The following is a 13,077-nucleotide window of genomic DNA, read 5'->3' as shown; positions in this document are numbered from 1 at the left end:
AGACATTATCTCAGCTTTTCAGATGACATTTCCACAGATTATTATGCTGCAAAGCCTTCAACTTCTAGTGTTCATGGTGTCTCAGTGGATATCATCCAACAGTTAATCCCTTCTTAGTCTCTGAGGAATTGGAAATATCAATAGGATTGCCTGGAGCAGTTTCTGGAAAATTTCTCAAGTCTCTGAAAATATGGCTTGCAAAAAACAAAAAAACAAACAACCCTCCCCCCCATCAGCAGTTCACCCTGTCAGAATAAGGATAGACACTTATTTCTGCAAAGGGAAACAAGAAAAAAACAACCTAATTTGTGTACCACAGGCTGATAAATATAACAAAAAGACTAACGACTGAAAACCTGAATGGATGTTTTATTTACAGCAAGGTTACAACTTTAGCTATTAATCTGTTCACAGGGGGATTGACTTCCAGCTACCTCCTGCAGACTAAGACTTTTGATGTATATCCAGGCTCCATACCAGGGTTTTTTTATTTCCTTTTAAATACTGCTCTCTCTGTGTCTTTTTTCAAGGGTTTGATAAGTTAAGTCTAGAAGTTACAAGAATGTAGATGATGAGAACCATATTCACACTGTCAATAGTTAATCATAGTCCTTCCAGAATGATAGTCTTCAAAGCATTTCATGTCTGTGTTACTGTTATTAGTGGGAGTCACGCGGTTATTTATGTCTTCAAAGTGTTTGGTGGTGTCCTACTAGTTCTTTGTATAGATCACCTTTTATATTTCTCCTGTGTAAAGCCAAGCGATACTGAGGCTCTTCCTCGTCCTTTCTCAGTCCCTCTCTGGCTGGCTGCTGCTGTTCTTCTGTGGTTTTCAACCTTATAGAGACACTATAGAATATGGATAATATAATCTAATGTTCTATAGTGCACTCCATGCCCTGGCAGGTCTGCCCTACTCTTTGTATTTCCACCATGAGTGGCTTTTTTAAATGATTTTTAGTCTAACATCACAGCGCAGTTCAAAAAATGTATACTGTAATCACTCAGGTACACTTGGTAGTACCTTTTTATAGTCTTTTTCTAGTGACCCTGAAATAAGACTTTAACCCAAATTACACAATATTCCATGTGCATTTTCTGAGTATGTTAGGTCTCTGCTAGCAAAAGCTTTGGCTTACTAATTTTAGAGTATTTTTCCTATTTTGCTTGACATGTTACACTTTCACTTTAATCACTCTGCAGGATAATAGCATTTTAGGATTGTGATCATGATATTGATTTCTTTTTTCTTTAAAAATGTCTGGGTTTTTTGAGTCTTTGACCATTTACACAGAGCATCATATTCATTCATAGGTCTGAGCTAAATCTAGAAATATTATTGGTCATGCCTATAAATCAAGGGATTTCACTAATATTTCTTTGCCCGTAGATTTCCTTGATAACTTCTAGGGTTTGTTCTAAATCCCTTAGAACCCAATGTATGTTCGCTATAAGGGACTTCAGCCACATCTTCACAAGCTCTCAGATCTTATCCTTTTGCTGACTTAGATATTCCCGACTATCCCTTCTACATTAAGAATGAAATCAGACAAACTCCAGATGGGTTTCTAGTTTTCCATAAGGGTTTTGACTGTTGGTTTGTGATTACATCACAGTCCAAGTTATGTCTCAGTTGCACTGCAGACCCTCAAATTACTTGAAGGACTTTTCACCAGTTCTAGACTGCTGGGTTGAAAATTTCAAGGGTTGAAATGATGCCATTTTTGTAGAAAACTAATTCCACCTTTACTAGCTGCAACATTAAAGACATTCTGTGTTCTTGCAGTTTTATAGATTATGCGAGGAACTATTTCTAGCTTCATCTTGCCTTTAAGTCTACCATTTCCTTGGTTTCCTCGTCTATTGGTTTATGGGCTTCGTACCAAGAGTCTGTGTTTGTCCACTGGATCCTGAATGAGTTTATTGTAGATGAGCAGCACTTGGCCTTATTTACCCAGGCTAATGTTGCTTTTTACTGGTGTTCTTGGCATTAGATTGCATCTAGCTCCATAAACCAGTGGCAATTGAATTTAGTCATTGGTCTAATAGCATAGCTGCAAACATAGAAACAGAATCATTGGCATTCTTCTGGAAAACTTCATCCTGAGAGTCTTTTAGTCTACTAAAGTTACACTGAAGTTATCCTTCACTTTACTAAAAGTCTTTACAGCCTCACTGACTGTTAGTTATTTTTTTCTTCTTGAGATAGTGAGACGTTAGAAGATAAATTGATTCCCTTTCCCACACAACTTAATTTACTGCCTAAAGGCTGGGCATTTTTCCTTTCTGTTTTCCACATTGTTTTCCACATAATAGGCACCATGACAAGTATGCCTGTATTTTAGGTCAGCTGTTTCTCTTTTTGATTGTCATAGTTTGAACCTTTATATTTTGTATTTCTTATCCATTTAATTATCCTGGTATTAATCATCCATTTTGTATTCATTTATTGGCTTGGCCCTTTTAGTGGTCTTTTACTTATTTGGAATGACATCTCCTGTGTACAATCCTGTCCCTAGTTAAGTATTTTTAGCATATTCAAAGTTACATGTGGATATTGGATTTCTCAGCAATGTGAAATATCTATTCCGTTTTTAGCTTTTTGGTTGTAGGTGTAAAGCCAGTGTTCCTCTATATTCTTATAAGATGCATCTTGTTAAAATGGCATGATCCCAGACCCAGTTCCCCATGCTTCCCATGATACCTCTTAGCTTTGTTTCCAGTGCTCGTTTCTTACTGTTGACCACTTTTCCTCTTCCCTGATGCTTCTGCTAGATTGCACATGGTCACAGCACTTCATTTCCTGTTTGCTAGCTAATAATATGAACATACTTAAATCCATGTAAAACTAAAAATGAATTGCCTCATATAGGTAGCTAAAGATGTAGGAAATAAATCACAACCATGTGCAACTCTAAGCTACATAAAATGCTCTCAGAAATACTTTTGGATAGACTCTCGAAGATTTTGCCTGATTCTTGTAGTATATTGGTCCTAGAGATTTTTTTCTCTTCCTAATGCAAGCCGAAGCACTGAAATCCTGTAAAATGCTGGTTTACTACAACCTTCTACATCAAAACTTTCTCCTCTTTGAAGAGGTTAACTAGTCTGATTTTCTGAACGCTTTTCACACTTCCATTTAATCTAAACTACAGTTGGTTAAGAATACTTTTGTCATTGTTTGGAGTTTTTCACTAGAATGTGTAGATTTGTTGAAAATAAAATTTGGTGGTAATGTACAATTTTAATGAACTTCTTATTAAAAATTCTTTGTGGGGTTCCAGAATGAGCGTTGTTGTCAGAAGAGTCATTTGACTTGTGGGAAATTAAAATCAAAGCTTACCTGATTTCAGTAAGGGACTTGAACTGGGAGCTTCCCTATTTGAAGTGAACGCTCTACAACCAGGGTCTTGGCTACCGTAAGGTGGGATTCTCATTTCCCCTGACTGGAGCTCTTCCACATTATATAAATAAATAAGTCTTTATTGGAGCAAGTCTCTTGGACCAGTCACTAACATATTCAGTGCAGGTTCCTACACCATACTTCTTTTAAATACATTGAGGATATTCTATCTTTCTTGGAAGTAGAACTTTCTGAATTAAATTTCTGTATTTCCAATATAATTTCAGTAAGTTGTTTCCAATTTACCACAGCTTCTTTTTCAGGACATTATGCTGTCATTTCAAATTAAAAATCAAAGAAAGTTGGAGACCATGCAAAAATTTAAAACAGTATTTAAGACAACAGTAGAGGAAACTAGTATTATGCCTAGAAGAGCCATTATAGAGTAAATGTTTGATGAGTAATTCAGGGGAAGAACAAAGTTTACTATTCACTGGATAATTCCACAGTAAATCCCACTGATTTCATACATGATGCATGTTTCAAACAACATTGATTCTTTGTAGCTATACCAGTAGTTTATTTCTCTCTATCCTAGTCTTAAGTAAAGAGAGTAAGACTTCATTTGAAGAGCTGAAGCTGAACTAAGATTATCCAGAGGATAGCAATAAAAGTAGTCAAAGATCTTGTATAGCTGTTGCTCTTACTCTTCTTGTGTTTTAAGTCTTTTGTGTTTCTTGGAACCAAAAAAAAAAAAAAAAAAAAAAAAAAAAAAAAAAAAAAAAAGGAAGAAGAAGAAGAAATAACCAAAAGATTTATAAATATCCAAAGATAAATTGTAGACATTACTAAAATTCATATGCAGATACTGCACAATGTTTTTCACAAAAGTAGTGACTAGCCCACAAAACACATCATGTCACAGTTTCTCTTTTCTCACCTTCCCAACTAAAATAAACAAAACACATGTTGCCCAAAGAGGCAACATCTTGTACTGTTTAAACATGACCACCCTTTTCTATACAATAGTTGTGTTAGGGGGCATAAGGAAAAGTTCTTGCCAGGATTATCATGACTACAACTTTTGACCTAAAATATGAGGCTATAAAAGTAGGTAATACAGGGACCCTCTTGAGGACCCAAATAGAAAGTGACACACTCGGAGAAAAATAAAGGCGAAGGATGTACAGCACTACTAAGAAATGTATTCAAATGACATTTTTATTGATATTTAATATTAATACTTAATAATTAATGTCAGAAAAACCTATTAAGAATATGTTTGATAAGAGGTCAGGAGTTTAAATGATCATTTGAATATTACAGAAATTTAACAGTGTGACAGGGTTCCTTAAATCTAACACAATCTCAGAAGGAGGAATCTTACATAGTCTTGGAACTTGATATTTAGGTCAATTTTGTTTAAACATGCATAGTCTATGCAAAGCTTGTACCAAACTACATATCACAAATCTTTAAAAATGTGTACCTTTCATATTTCTCATGATAGTTGTAAAAATATATCACAATGTTTATAGAGGCTATAATCACAACAAAAGCAGGTTAAAGCTAAATATATAGAATCTAATCAGGATACACCATAGAAATATTTCATGTGAAAGACTAGAGAAAGAGGAGGAAAAGGAAAGGCCAGGATGACCTAGTACAATCTTATGTGATGTCCACCACCCAATACAGGAAGTGAAAAAGTGAGAAGTGAAAAAGAGCAACTGATTGAATCACTCCATTTTGGACTACAGAAGTGCCTGAGGCAGTTACCGTCAGTGACTCTGGGAAGCATGTAGCACCAGCACTCTCCAGCACATGTCAAATATAATGTAAATTGAAGAAGATATCCAATTTCACAAACTAGCTGAGATGCTGAAATATCTAAAGTATATCCTTATCATTAATTGGTTAAGATTACGTAAAATCCATTTGTAGTTTTATTTTTAAGTCTGTTCTATTTTTCCTAGTAAACATTTAATTTCAAAAATTTCATCTATTGGTAAAGCTAGCTTTTACTGATCTGACATGTACTAGGCTTTTAATTTCTTTAAGTGTGGCAGTCCTTAAAACCAAGTAACTATATTACTCTTGTATTGCCCTGTACTCAACATGATGTTCAGCGGTTCAAGGAGATAAAGCAAGTTCACCCACTACTCTGCACAAAATCATCTGGGTCTGGTCATGGACATTACCAGTTTGGAAGAGACATCTGTGACTAGCGTTAATCACAAAATCCTTAGCAGGCAGTAACATATGAGACAGAATGCTTAAGCAAGCAAGCACTGTAACAATCTAGCATTTATACAGTATCTAGAGGAAAGACACATTTGTGTGGAAAAGGAGAAAAAATGATCATAAAATAGTTCTCTCATTTCTCCCATAGGGAAAATCTTTACTGAGGTCTGAGTTTTCTTTGATTTTATCTATTCCATCCCTTCCTCCACTCAAAAAATATTTGAACAAGATCATTAGGCTTAAGGATGTTTTTTCAGCATTACTGACTGGATAATAATGGAAAAAGATTTCAGGCTATGCTATGAATAGAATGAATCACAGAATCCTAGTACTTCAAGATGGAAAAGACTTCCTAATTCATGTGCTCCATCCTTTTGATCAAGAGACAACTCTTCATAAGGCAAGATCAGACTCTTGGATATTATATTGAAACGTTTAAACTGCAGTACCTTCAAAAACTTTTATTGTGACTGATATTAAAGAACTAAAGATAATCTCATATGTTATCTCCTAAAGGCTTTATTTAGCCAAAAGTAAATGAGACTTTTGCTACCAAAGGTAGCACTTACGCTAGCTCAATAAATAAAAATCACAATACTTCTTCTACAGAGAGAAATGAGATGTTTGTTCATCTAAACATTCATGTTGCTGTGTAAGTGTAAAAATACAAAACAATGCAAAAAGTTTATAAGTAAAATATTTAAAACAAAGCACGACTTTTATTTTAATTTTGTTTGATAGGACTTAAGGGAAAGGTCTCAAACCCTTGTGCTTTCAATTCTGTTAAGCAGATGTGTTCACTCACGATCTTCCACTTCAAAGGTTTTTCCTATGATATTTATTTAAATTGCTGAACGTTTTCTAACTGGCTTGTACTTAAAGCTACTGCAAAATACATTTTTAAACATCATAGGAAAGATGAGATGAATCATTTTCATTTTTGCTAGTTCCAAACTATGTCATAATGACTTTAACAGTGCACGAATCTCTGGATTACCTCTGGCAAGAAAAGGGGATGGAGGAGGAAAGAGGTTGGATTTTTTTCTTTGTATTAACATCAGTGGAATCATCTGGAGTTCATCAAGGATAGGTCTGTTTCTAGTATTAGTATTTTGAAACATGTTTTATATACAATATGAGGATGCTCAACCGGAGCAATTTTTTCTGATCTTGACCTCATTAACTGGATAAGAGAGTCTCCTAAGACCTTCACAGTTTTTTCCTCTAAACTGGTCGTGTCCGTATGACTTGTCCATCCACAGATTCTTTCTTATGATGTTTGTCAACATCAGTCAGCAGCAACATTTTCATATTTTATGATACAGTACTCTGCAAATGAATGAGACAATGCTGTCCGTTGAAAATTAACAAAATACGTTTGCCTAATAAAGGTTTTCTGTTGTTCATATAAATCAGCTGATCCAATAGAAATGTTTGTATAAAATATTTTGAACCAGAGTCTAGCCCATTGTGTAAAAAATAAAAAGACTTGTGGTGGGACATAGCTAGTACTGGGAATTGGGATTATTAAATACTCCTCTAATCAGTTGGTCCTGTTAAAATGACTTTGTTGGAAAAATGTCCCACCTAAACTGAGGATTGTCAAGGCTTTCTCAAAATCCTGCGGATTTCACAGTATTGGAAGAATGCAGATATTTTACATTGGTAGCCAGGGCTTCACACTACTGACACAGTAACATGGATCATTCTAAAGCTATGCTGCTGTCCGCATCCCACACATCTGGCCTAAATTTTGATTTAGAGACATTAAAAACAAAACATAATCCTCACTCTCCACCACTCCATGAGGCTCAGAAGCTTTTTCTCCTCTGTTTCCCCTCTGTCAATACCCAATTTTTCTGCCAGTTTCTTTCAGCACAATGGTCAAGTGATGTATCAAAGTGTTTTATCACCTTCTCCCATTAAAAACATGAAGAATCTGCCCCAGAAAATTTCTCTGTATAGGTACATCCTGAAGAACTTTCTTTAACTGACTATAAACTATACTAAATTTTCCTGCTTTGGACATTAAGAAAGGAGCAAATACTGTGTGCCTGCCTTCATCAATGCCATTTTGAAGGGCTGGGAATAATAGCATATCTGAGGGCAGAAGGGACCTCTGGAGATTGTCTATTCCAATCCCCTTGCTTGGCTTCTTGCAGGGTCAGCTAGAGCAGGTAGTTCAGGGCCATGTGCAGTCTGGTTTTGAATATTTCCTGGGATGGAGACTCCACGAGGTCTCTGGGCATCCTGTTCCAGTGTTCAACCATCCTCACAATGAAAAAGCTTTTTTCTTATGTTTAAACAGAATTTCAGTTAGTGCCCACTGCCTCTTGTCCTTTCACTGCATACCACTGAGGAGAGTCAGGCTCTGTCTCCTTTACTCCCTCCCATCAGATATTTACACACATTGATAAGATTTTCCCACATACACCCTGAGCCTTCTCTTCTCAAGACAAACCAGTCCTAGCACTCTCAGCCTCTCCTCATATGAGAAATGCTCCAGTCCCTTAATCATCTTTGTGGCCCTTCACTGGACTTGCCCCAGTATGTCCATGTCTCTCTTGTAGCGGGGAGCCCAGAACTGGACACAGCACTCCAGAAATGGTCTCACCAGTGTTGAGTAGAGTGGAAAAACACCTCCCCCAACCTGCTGGCAACTCTTTTCCTAATGCAGCCCAGGATGCTGTTGGCCTTTTTTGCTGCAAGGACATACTGATGACTCATGTTCAGCTTGTCCACCAAGACCCCCTTCTGCAAAGCTGCTTTCCACCTGGTTGTCTCCCAGAATTTTCTGGCATAGGACTATTCCTCCCTAGCTGCAGGACTTTGCATTTCCCTTTGTTGAACTTCATGAGGTTCCTTTAGGGCCCATTTCTCCAGCCTTTCAAGATTCCTCTGAATGGCAGCACAACCACCTCGTGTATCAGCCACTCCTCCCAATTTTGTATCCTCTACAAACTTGCTGTGGGTGCACTCTGACCCATCATCTAGGTCACTGACGTTAAACAGTACTGGGCCGAGTATTGACCCCTGGGGTACACCACTAGTGATCAGCCTCCAGCTGGATGTTGTGCTGCTGATCACAATCCTTTGAATCCAGATGCTCAGCCAGTTGTCAGTCCACCTCACTGTCCATTTTCCTAATCTGTCAATAAAGACAGTATGGGAGACAGTGTTAACAGCCTTGCTAAAGTCAAGATAAACAACATTCACTGCTCTCCCATCATTCACAGAGGTAGTCATCTCATTGTAGAAGGCCATCCTGTTGGTCAGGTTTGATCTCCCTTTCGTAAATCCATGCTGACTACTTCCAATCACCTTGTCCTTAACATGTCTGAAAATGGCTTCCAGGATTATTTGCTCCATCACCTTCCCAAGGATTGAAGTGAGGCTGAATGGCCTGTAATTCCTCAAATCCTCCTTCTCCCTTATCTTGAAGATAGGAGTGGCATTTGCTTTCTTCAAGTCCTCAGAAACTTCCCACAGTCACCATGACCTTTCATCTTGCTACTGGCCTTCCTTCCTCTCCGAATCTTGAATTCCACCAACTCATGGTCACTGCTGCCCCAACCTTCACATCCCCAGCCAATTCTTCCATTTTTATAAGGAACAAGTCCAACAGAGCATCTCTCCTCATCAGCTCCTTGATCACTTGTGTCAGTAAGTTATCATCAATGCACTCCAGAAACCTCCTGTACTGCTTATGCCCTGTTGTGTTGCCCTTCCAGAAGATATTGTGGTGTTTTAAGTTCCCCATGAGGATTAGGGCCTGCAAAGGCTTTTTCCAGCTGTCTGACAAAGGCCTCATCTACTTCTTCCTGATTAAGTGGTCTGTAGCAGACAGCCATTTTGTGGTTGCAGATTTGCAGGTGGAGCAGAAGCCTTCTTCCTTGTGCCAGAGGGCACCAGCTTCCAGCCTGCATCATCAAGGGAGTCTACATTTCCCAACTTGATAAGCACAGATTCTTCCTGTCCCTCCTTCAGTGCAGCTGGGGACTCAGGCTCTTGTCTCTGCTGGGTCTCAAAGAAGATCCAGTCAATCTCTTTTTACACAGTCTGCTGACCTCCTCCTACATCTTCTTTACTTGGCAACACAGCTCTTTCACCAATGCACACCTCCTTCAAGCAAGGAGACCATCTCCACCTGCCCCAGGAAGACTAGAGCTTGTGATCTGTGCCCCTTTCATCTTGCTTGAGGTAAAGAGGTTATATAAAATGTCAGCTTTAAGTCTGAATATCTCCTGCAGGATAGGAATCTGCTCATGGTGCTGTAAATCGCTGAATGGTCACAGGATCTCCATGGCGTACAAATTTCAAATGCATGTGTTCACTCACAAGAACAAAATGGTATTAAACTCGGCTTACGTAGCAAGCGGCACTGTATGAACAAGTAGCCCCAATCTCAAACAGGCATCCCATGATCTAGTAAAAATTGCCAATCACATTTCTTGGTTTTCAGTTTTTTCAAACCAGCTATCTTGATTGCCTGCAGCCTTCCTCACAGATGTGGTTGTCTTCACCAACTCTGCTCAATAGCCTTTCTCTGTTTATGCAGTCTAGGCACTATGAATGTGAGCATCTCCTCAGATGTTGTCTCACATAACTTTGTTGCATCTGTATTGCCTTTATTTTTGTGTCTCACTGATTCCTGATCACATTTCTAACGTCAGTTGAAATCATATTTTTCTTCTTCTTTATAATTTCTATTTCCCTAGGCTATCAGTTAAATGGACCTGGGGTGAGACTTTCTTCCCTGTCTTTCACTCTGTCAAGTATTTTGAGATATGGTTTGTGAAAATGAAAGAACATTATAGGGAATGCATCTGTTCTTCATCCTTGGTACTTGGACTTGCAGGTTTGATTGTGAGTTTATATTTTACTGATGATTAAAACCCATGATTTTATTAGTCATTGTAGAATTACTAACTTCAACTATTCAAATATTATGAGTAAAACCAAAAGTCCTAAGGTGATGCTTAAAACCATGAGATCTAAAAATGTGTACACAGGGACATTTCATTTCCTCTGTTAAAGCCTTTAGGGCGTATTTAAGGCAAATTTTCAAACTTTTAGTGCAAACAGGAAGACTACAAATATATCTTTTTTAATGCAAGTTTATCTAACTCCTTCCCTTCAGGAACATGGGTGATGAGAATCATACTATTCACAGTATGGTAATAAAAGCTGCCAATATTGCCATTTTCTTGATAGTAGGGTGAACAGCTTGCTTTTTTTGCCACAGGCTGATCTTTTTGCCAAGCCAGGATTTACTGGATTTGCAGATAATGTTGAGCCAGGTTTTATTAATTTAAAGTGTGGTGGACATTAGGTCATGTTCCGAAGGAGGGAAAAAATAAGACCACAAGGACAGAATTCACTTCAGACAGATGAGAAATGAAAAGAGATACTCTCTATGTTGGTAAAGACTTACGTCTATGGAGAAAAGGCATAATGGCATAACCATTTGACAGCTCAAAAAATGAGACTGATAAGGCTTCTGGAGAACTAGGAGTAAAATAAAAAGCACTGGGAGAAAAGGTATCATGAAGTGGAGTTCATTTTAGAAGGTATTACTAGTAACAGACTGGGACCACAGTTCATTTTCCACCATTTCAAACTCTAACCATCATCATTTGTTAATATAATTGGATAGTCAAGTTACACACTTGGATGTTTTTGGCAGTTTTTCTGTCTGAAATACAGCTTTCACATGCTATACGGTCTCCCTGCACTTGAATGATGATTAAACAAATGGCTGCCATCCAATCAACAAATGGAAATGATTATGAATCCTTTTGGGATGTATACACACACATAATGATAGCTATTTTGCTTCTGTAAGGCCAGTCTCTCCTGAGTCACAGCAAGACCATTATTTTTATAAAGGGGAAATAGAAGTAGAATTAATACAGTGCACGAAATGTGTTCCCTGATTTATTTCAGGAAATATGGACTCTCACCTGTAAATTCTCCTGGATGCTGGGTAGACCACTTTAGATGCTGAATGGAGCAACAACCAGGCTCTAAAGGAGAAGGAGAGGAACATATCATCAGAAAAAATTTGAAAAGAGGTCACGTGTTCTTCAAGGATAACAGGGGACATAGCCATGGATAATGCTACAGATCCATCTATTGATCTTATTAAATAGTTATTAACCATTTCGGAACATAATGGAATAAAAGGACAGAAAAGGAAATATGGAACTTTTTTATTTAATATAAATAATGCAGAAAGAATGGAACTTTCCATTCAGTGCTTTTCAGCCAAAGTCTGAAAACATTGTATATTGCAACTATTGTTATTCTGAACATGCAGTGCTTGTTATACTCTGTGCCTGATCCAAATGGAGTAAAGGAGTAACAAAAAATGTAGGGCCTTCAGCATAAAGGCTCAAACATATAATGAAGATTCAGACCTGCAGAAAGAACCAGTAAGGTACTCAGTCCTTCTGGATACCTTACATCTAATCTGAGCAAACACTTATCTTAATTACAAGAGATAAAATAGTATTGTACATGTTCATACCTCTCAAATGCTACCTTGATTGAAATTATTTCTTAGGGGCCCATCCTGCCTGTGCTGCTTCTCTTAAAAAACACCCAGCTCAGAGAATGACCAGGTATTAAGGAAAAAAATAGTTTGTTTGAGCTAGAGCCACAAAATGATTTACGAGCTGCAATAATGAAGCATCATAAATCTAAATTTTTGGCCAAGCCACATTCGCAACCCTGCATTAGGTGACCAGACTCTCAAAGTGATGCCAGGGAACTATTAGACATCTCAGAATGTGATTCAAAACAGTCAGGTCACTGGGGAGGGAATCATGTAGAGCTAGGCAGAAAGGAATAGCTGAGAACACATCCTAAATCTTGCCCCTTAGAGCTTCAGCAAAGTGCCCCCCTGATCTTTGGGATCATTTCCTGATGATGAGTGTCTACCACCTCTCCTTCAAGCAGAACTATTCTTTTCTGCATATGTCCAACAGGAGCAAATGGCCCAACAGTTGCTCCTCCCTCCACTTCTCACTGTAACCCTCAGCACAATTTTGATTAGTGAACTCAACCAGGATATGGAAGAGACAGGCTCAGATTCTCTCCTCTGTCTGAGGACATTTCAAACCACATCCTCGAGCTTCTCTGGAGCGCGTCTTAGGCACGAGATGGTTATGAATCATCTACATTCTCCATTCCTCCTGCTGAAAATGCTCTTTTGAACAAAAACAAACAAACAAATCAAAATTCATTAGAACAGAAAAAGTGACAAGAAAGAATGATTCTTTATCCCAGTGTTCAGGGCCATCACAGGAAGGAAACATTATCAGATTCCAGTGTCAAAGCCTGCTTCTGAATTTCATTCAGTGCCTGCTTAGGGTAAAATACCTTTACCATTATGAATTACCTTGTACATTTACCAAACAAACAAAGGGTTCATTCAGTTTTCATTCTTTATCCATTTGCCATATGAGGAAACATGCACAATTATAGCA

At 37.9% G+C, this 13,077-nt stretch overlaps 1 long non-coding RNA gene across 1 annotated transcript; it reads right to left on the bottom strand.

Annotated features, from left to right (window-relative positions):
• Nucleotides 1-4,592: 4,592 nt before the first annotated feature.
• On the bottom strand, nt 4,593-12,791 carry LOC135328408 (uncharacterized). The gene is made up of 3 exons (XR_010389242.1): nt 12,655-12,791; nt 11,551-11,613; nt 4,593-6,916 (listed from the first exon to the last, which is right to left on the bottom strand). It is a non-coding gene; the product is annotated as an uncharacterized LOC135328408 (long non-coding RNA).
• Between the last annotated feature and the right edge of the window lie 286 nt (nt 12,792-13,077).

This window comes from Dromaius novaehollandiae, chromosome 4 (assembly GCF_036370855.1).
Source record: "Dromaius novaehollandiae isolate bDroNov1 chromosome 4, bDroNov1.hap1, whole genome shotgun sequence".
Lineage (NCBI taxonomy): Eukaryota > Metazoa > Chordata > Aves > Casuariiformes > Dromaiidae > Dromaius > Dromaius novaehollandiae.
Note: the sequence above shows the minus strand (reverse complement) of the source record. Positions and strands in the feature narration are given on the sequence as shown.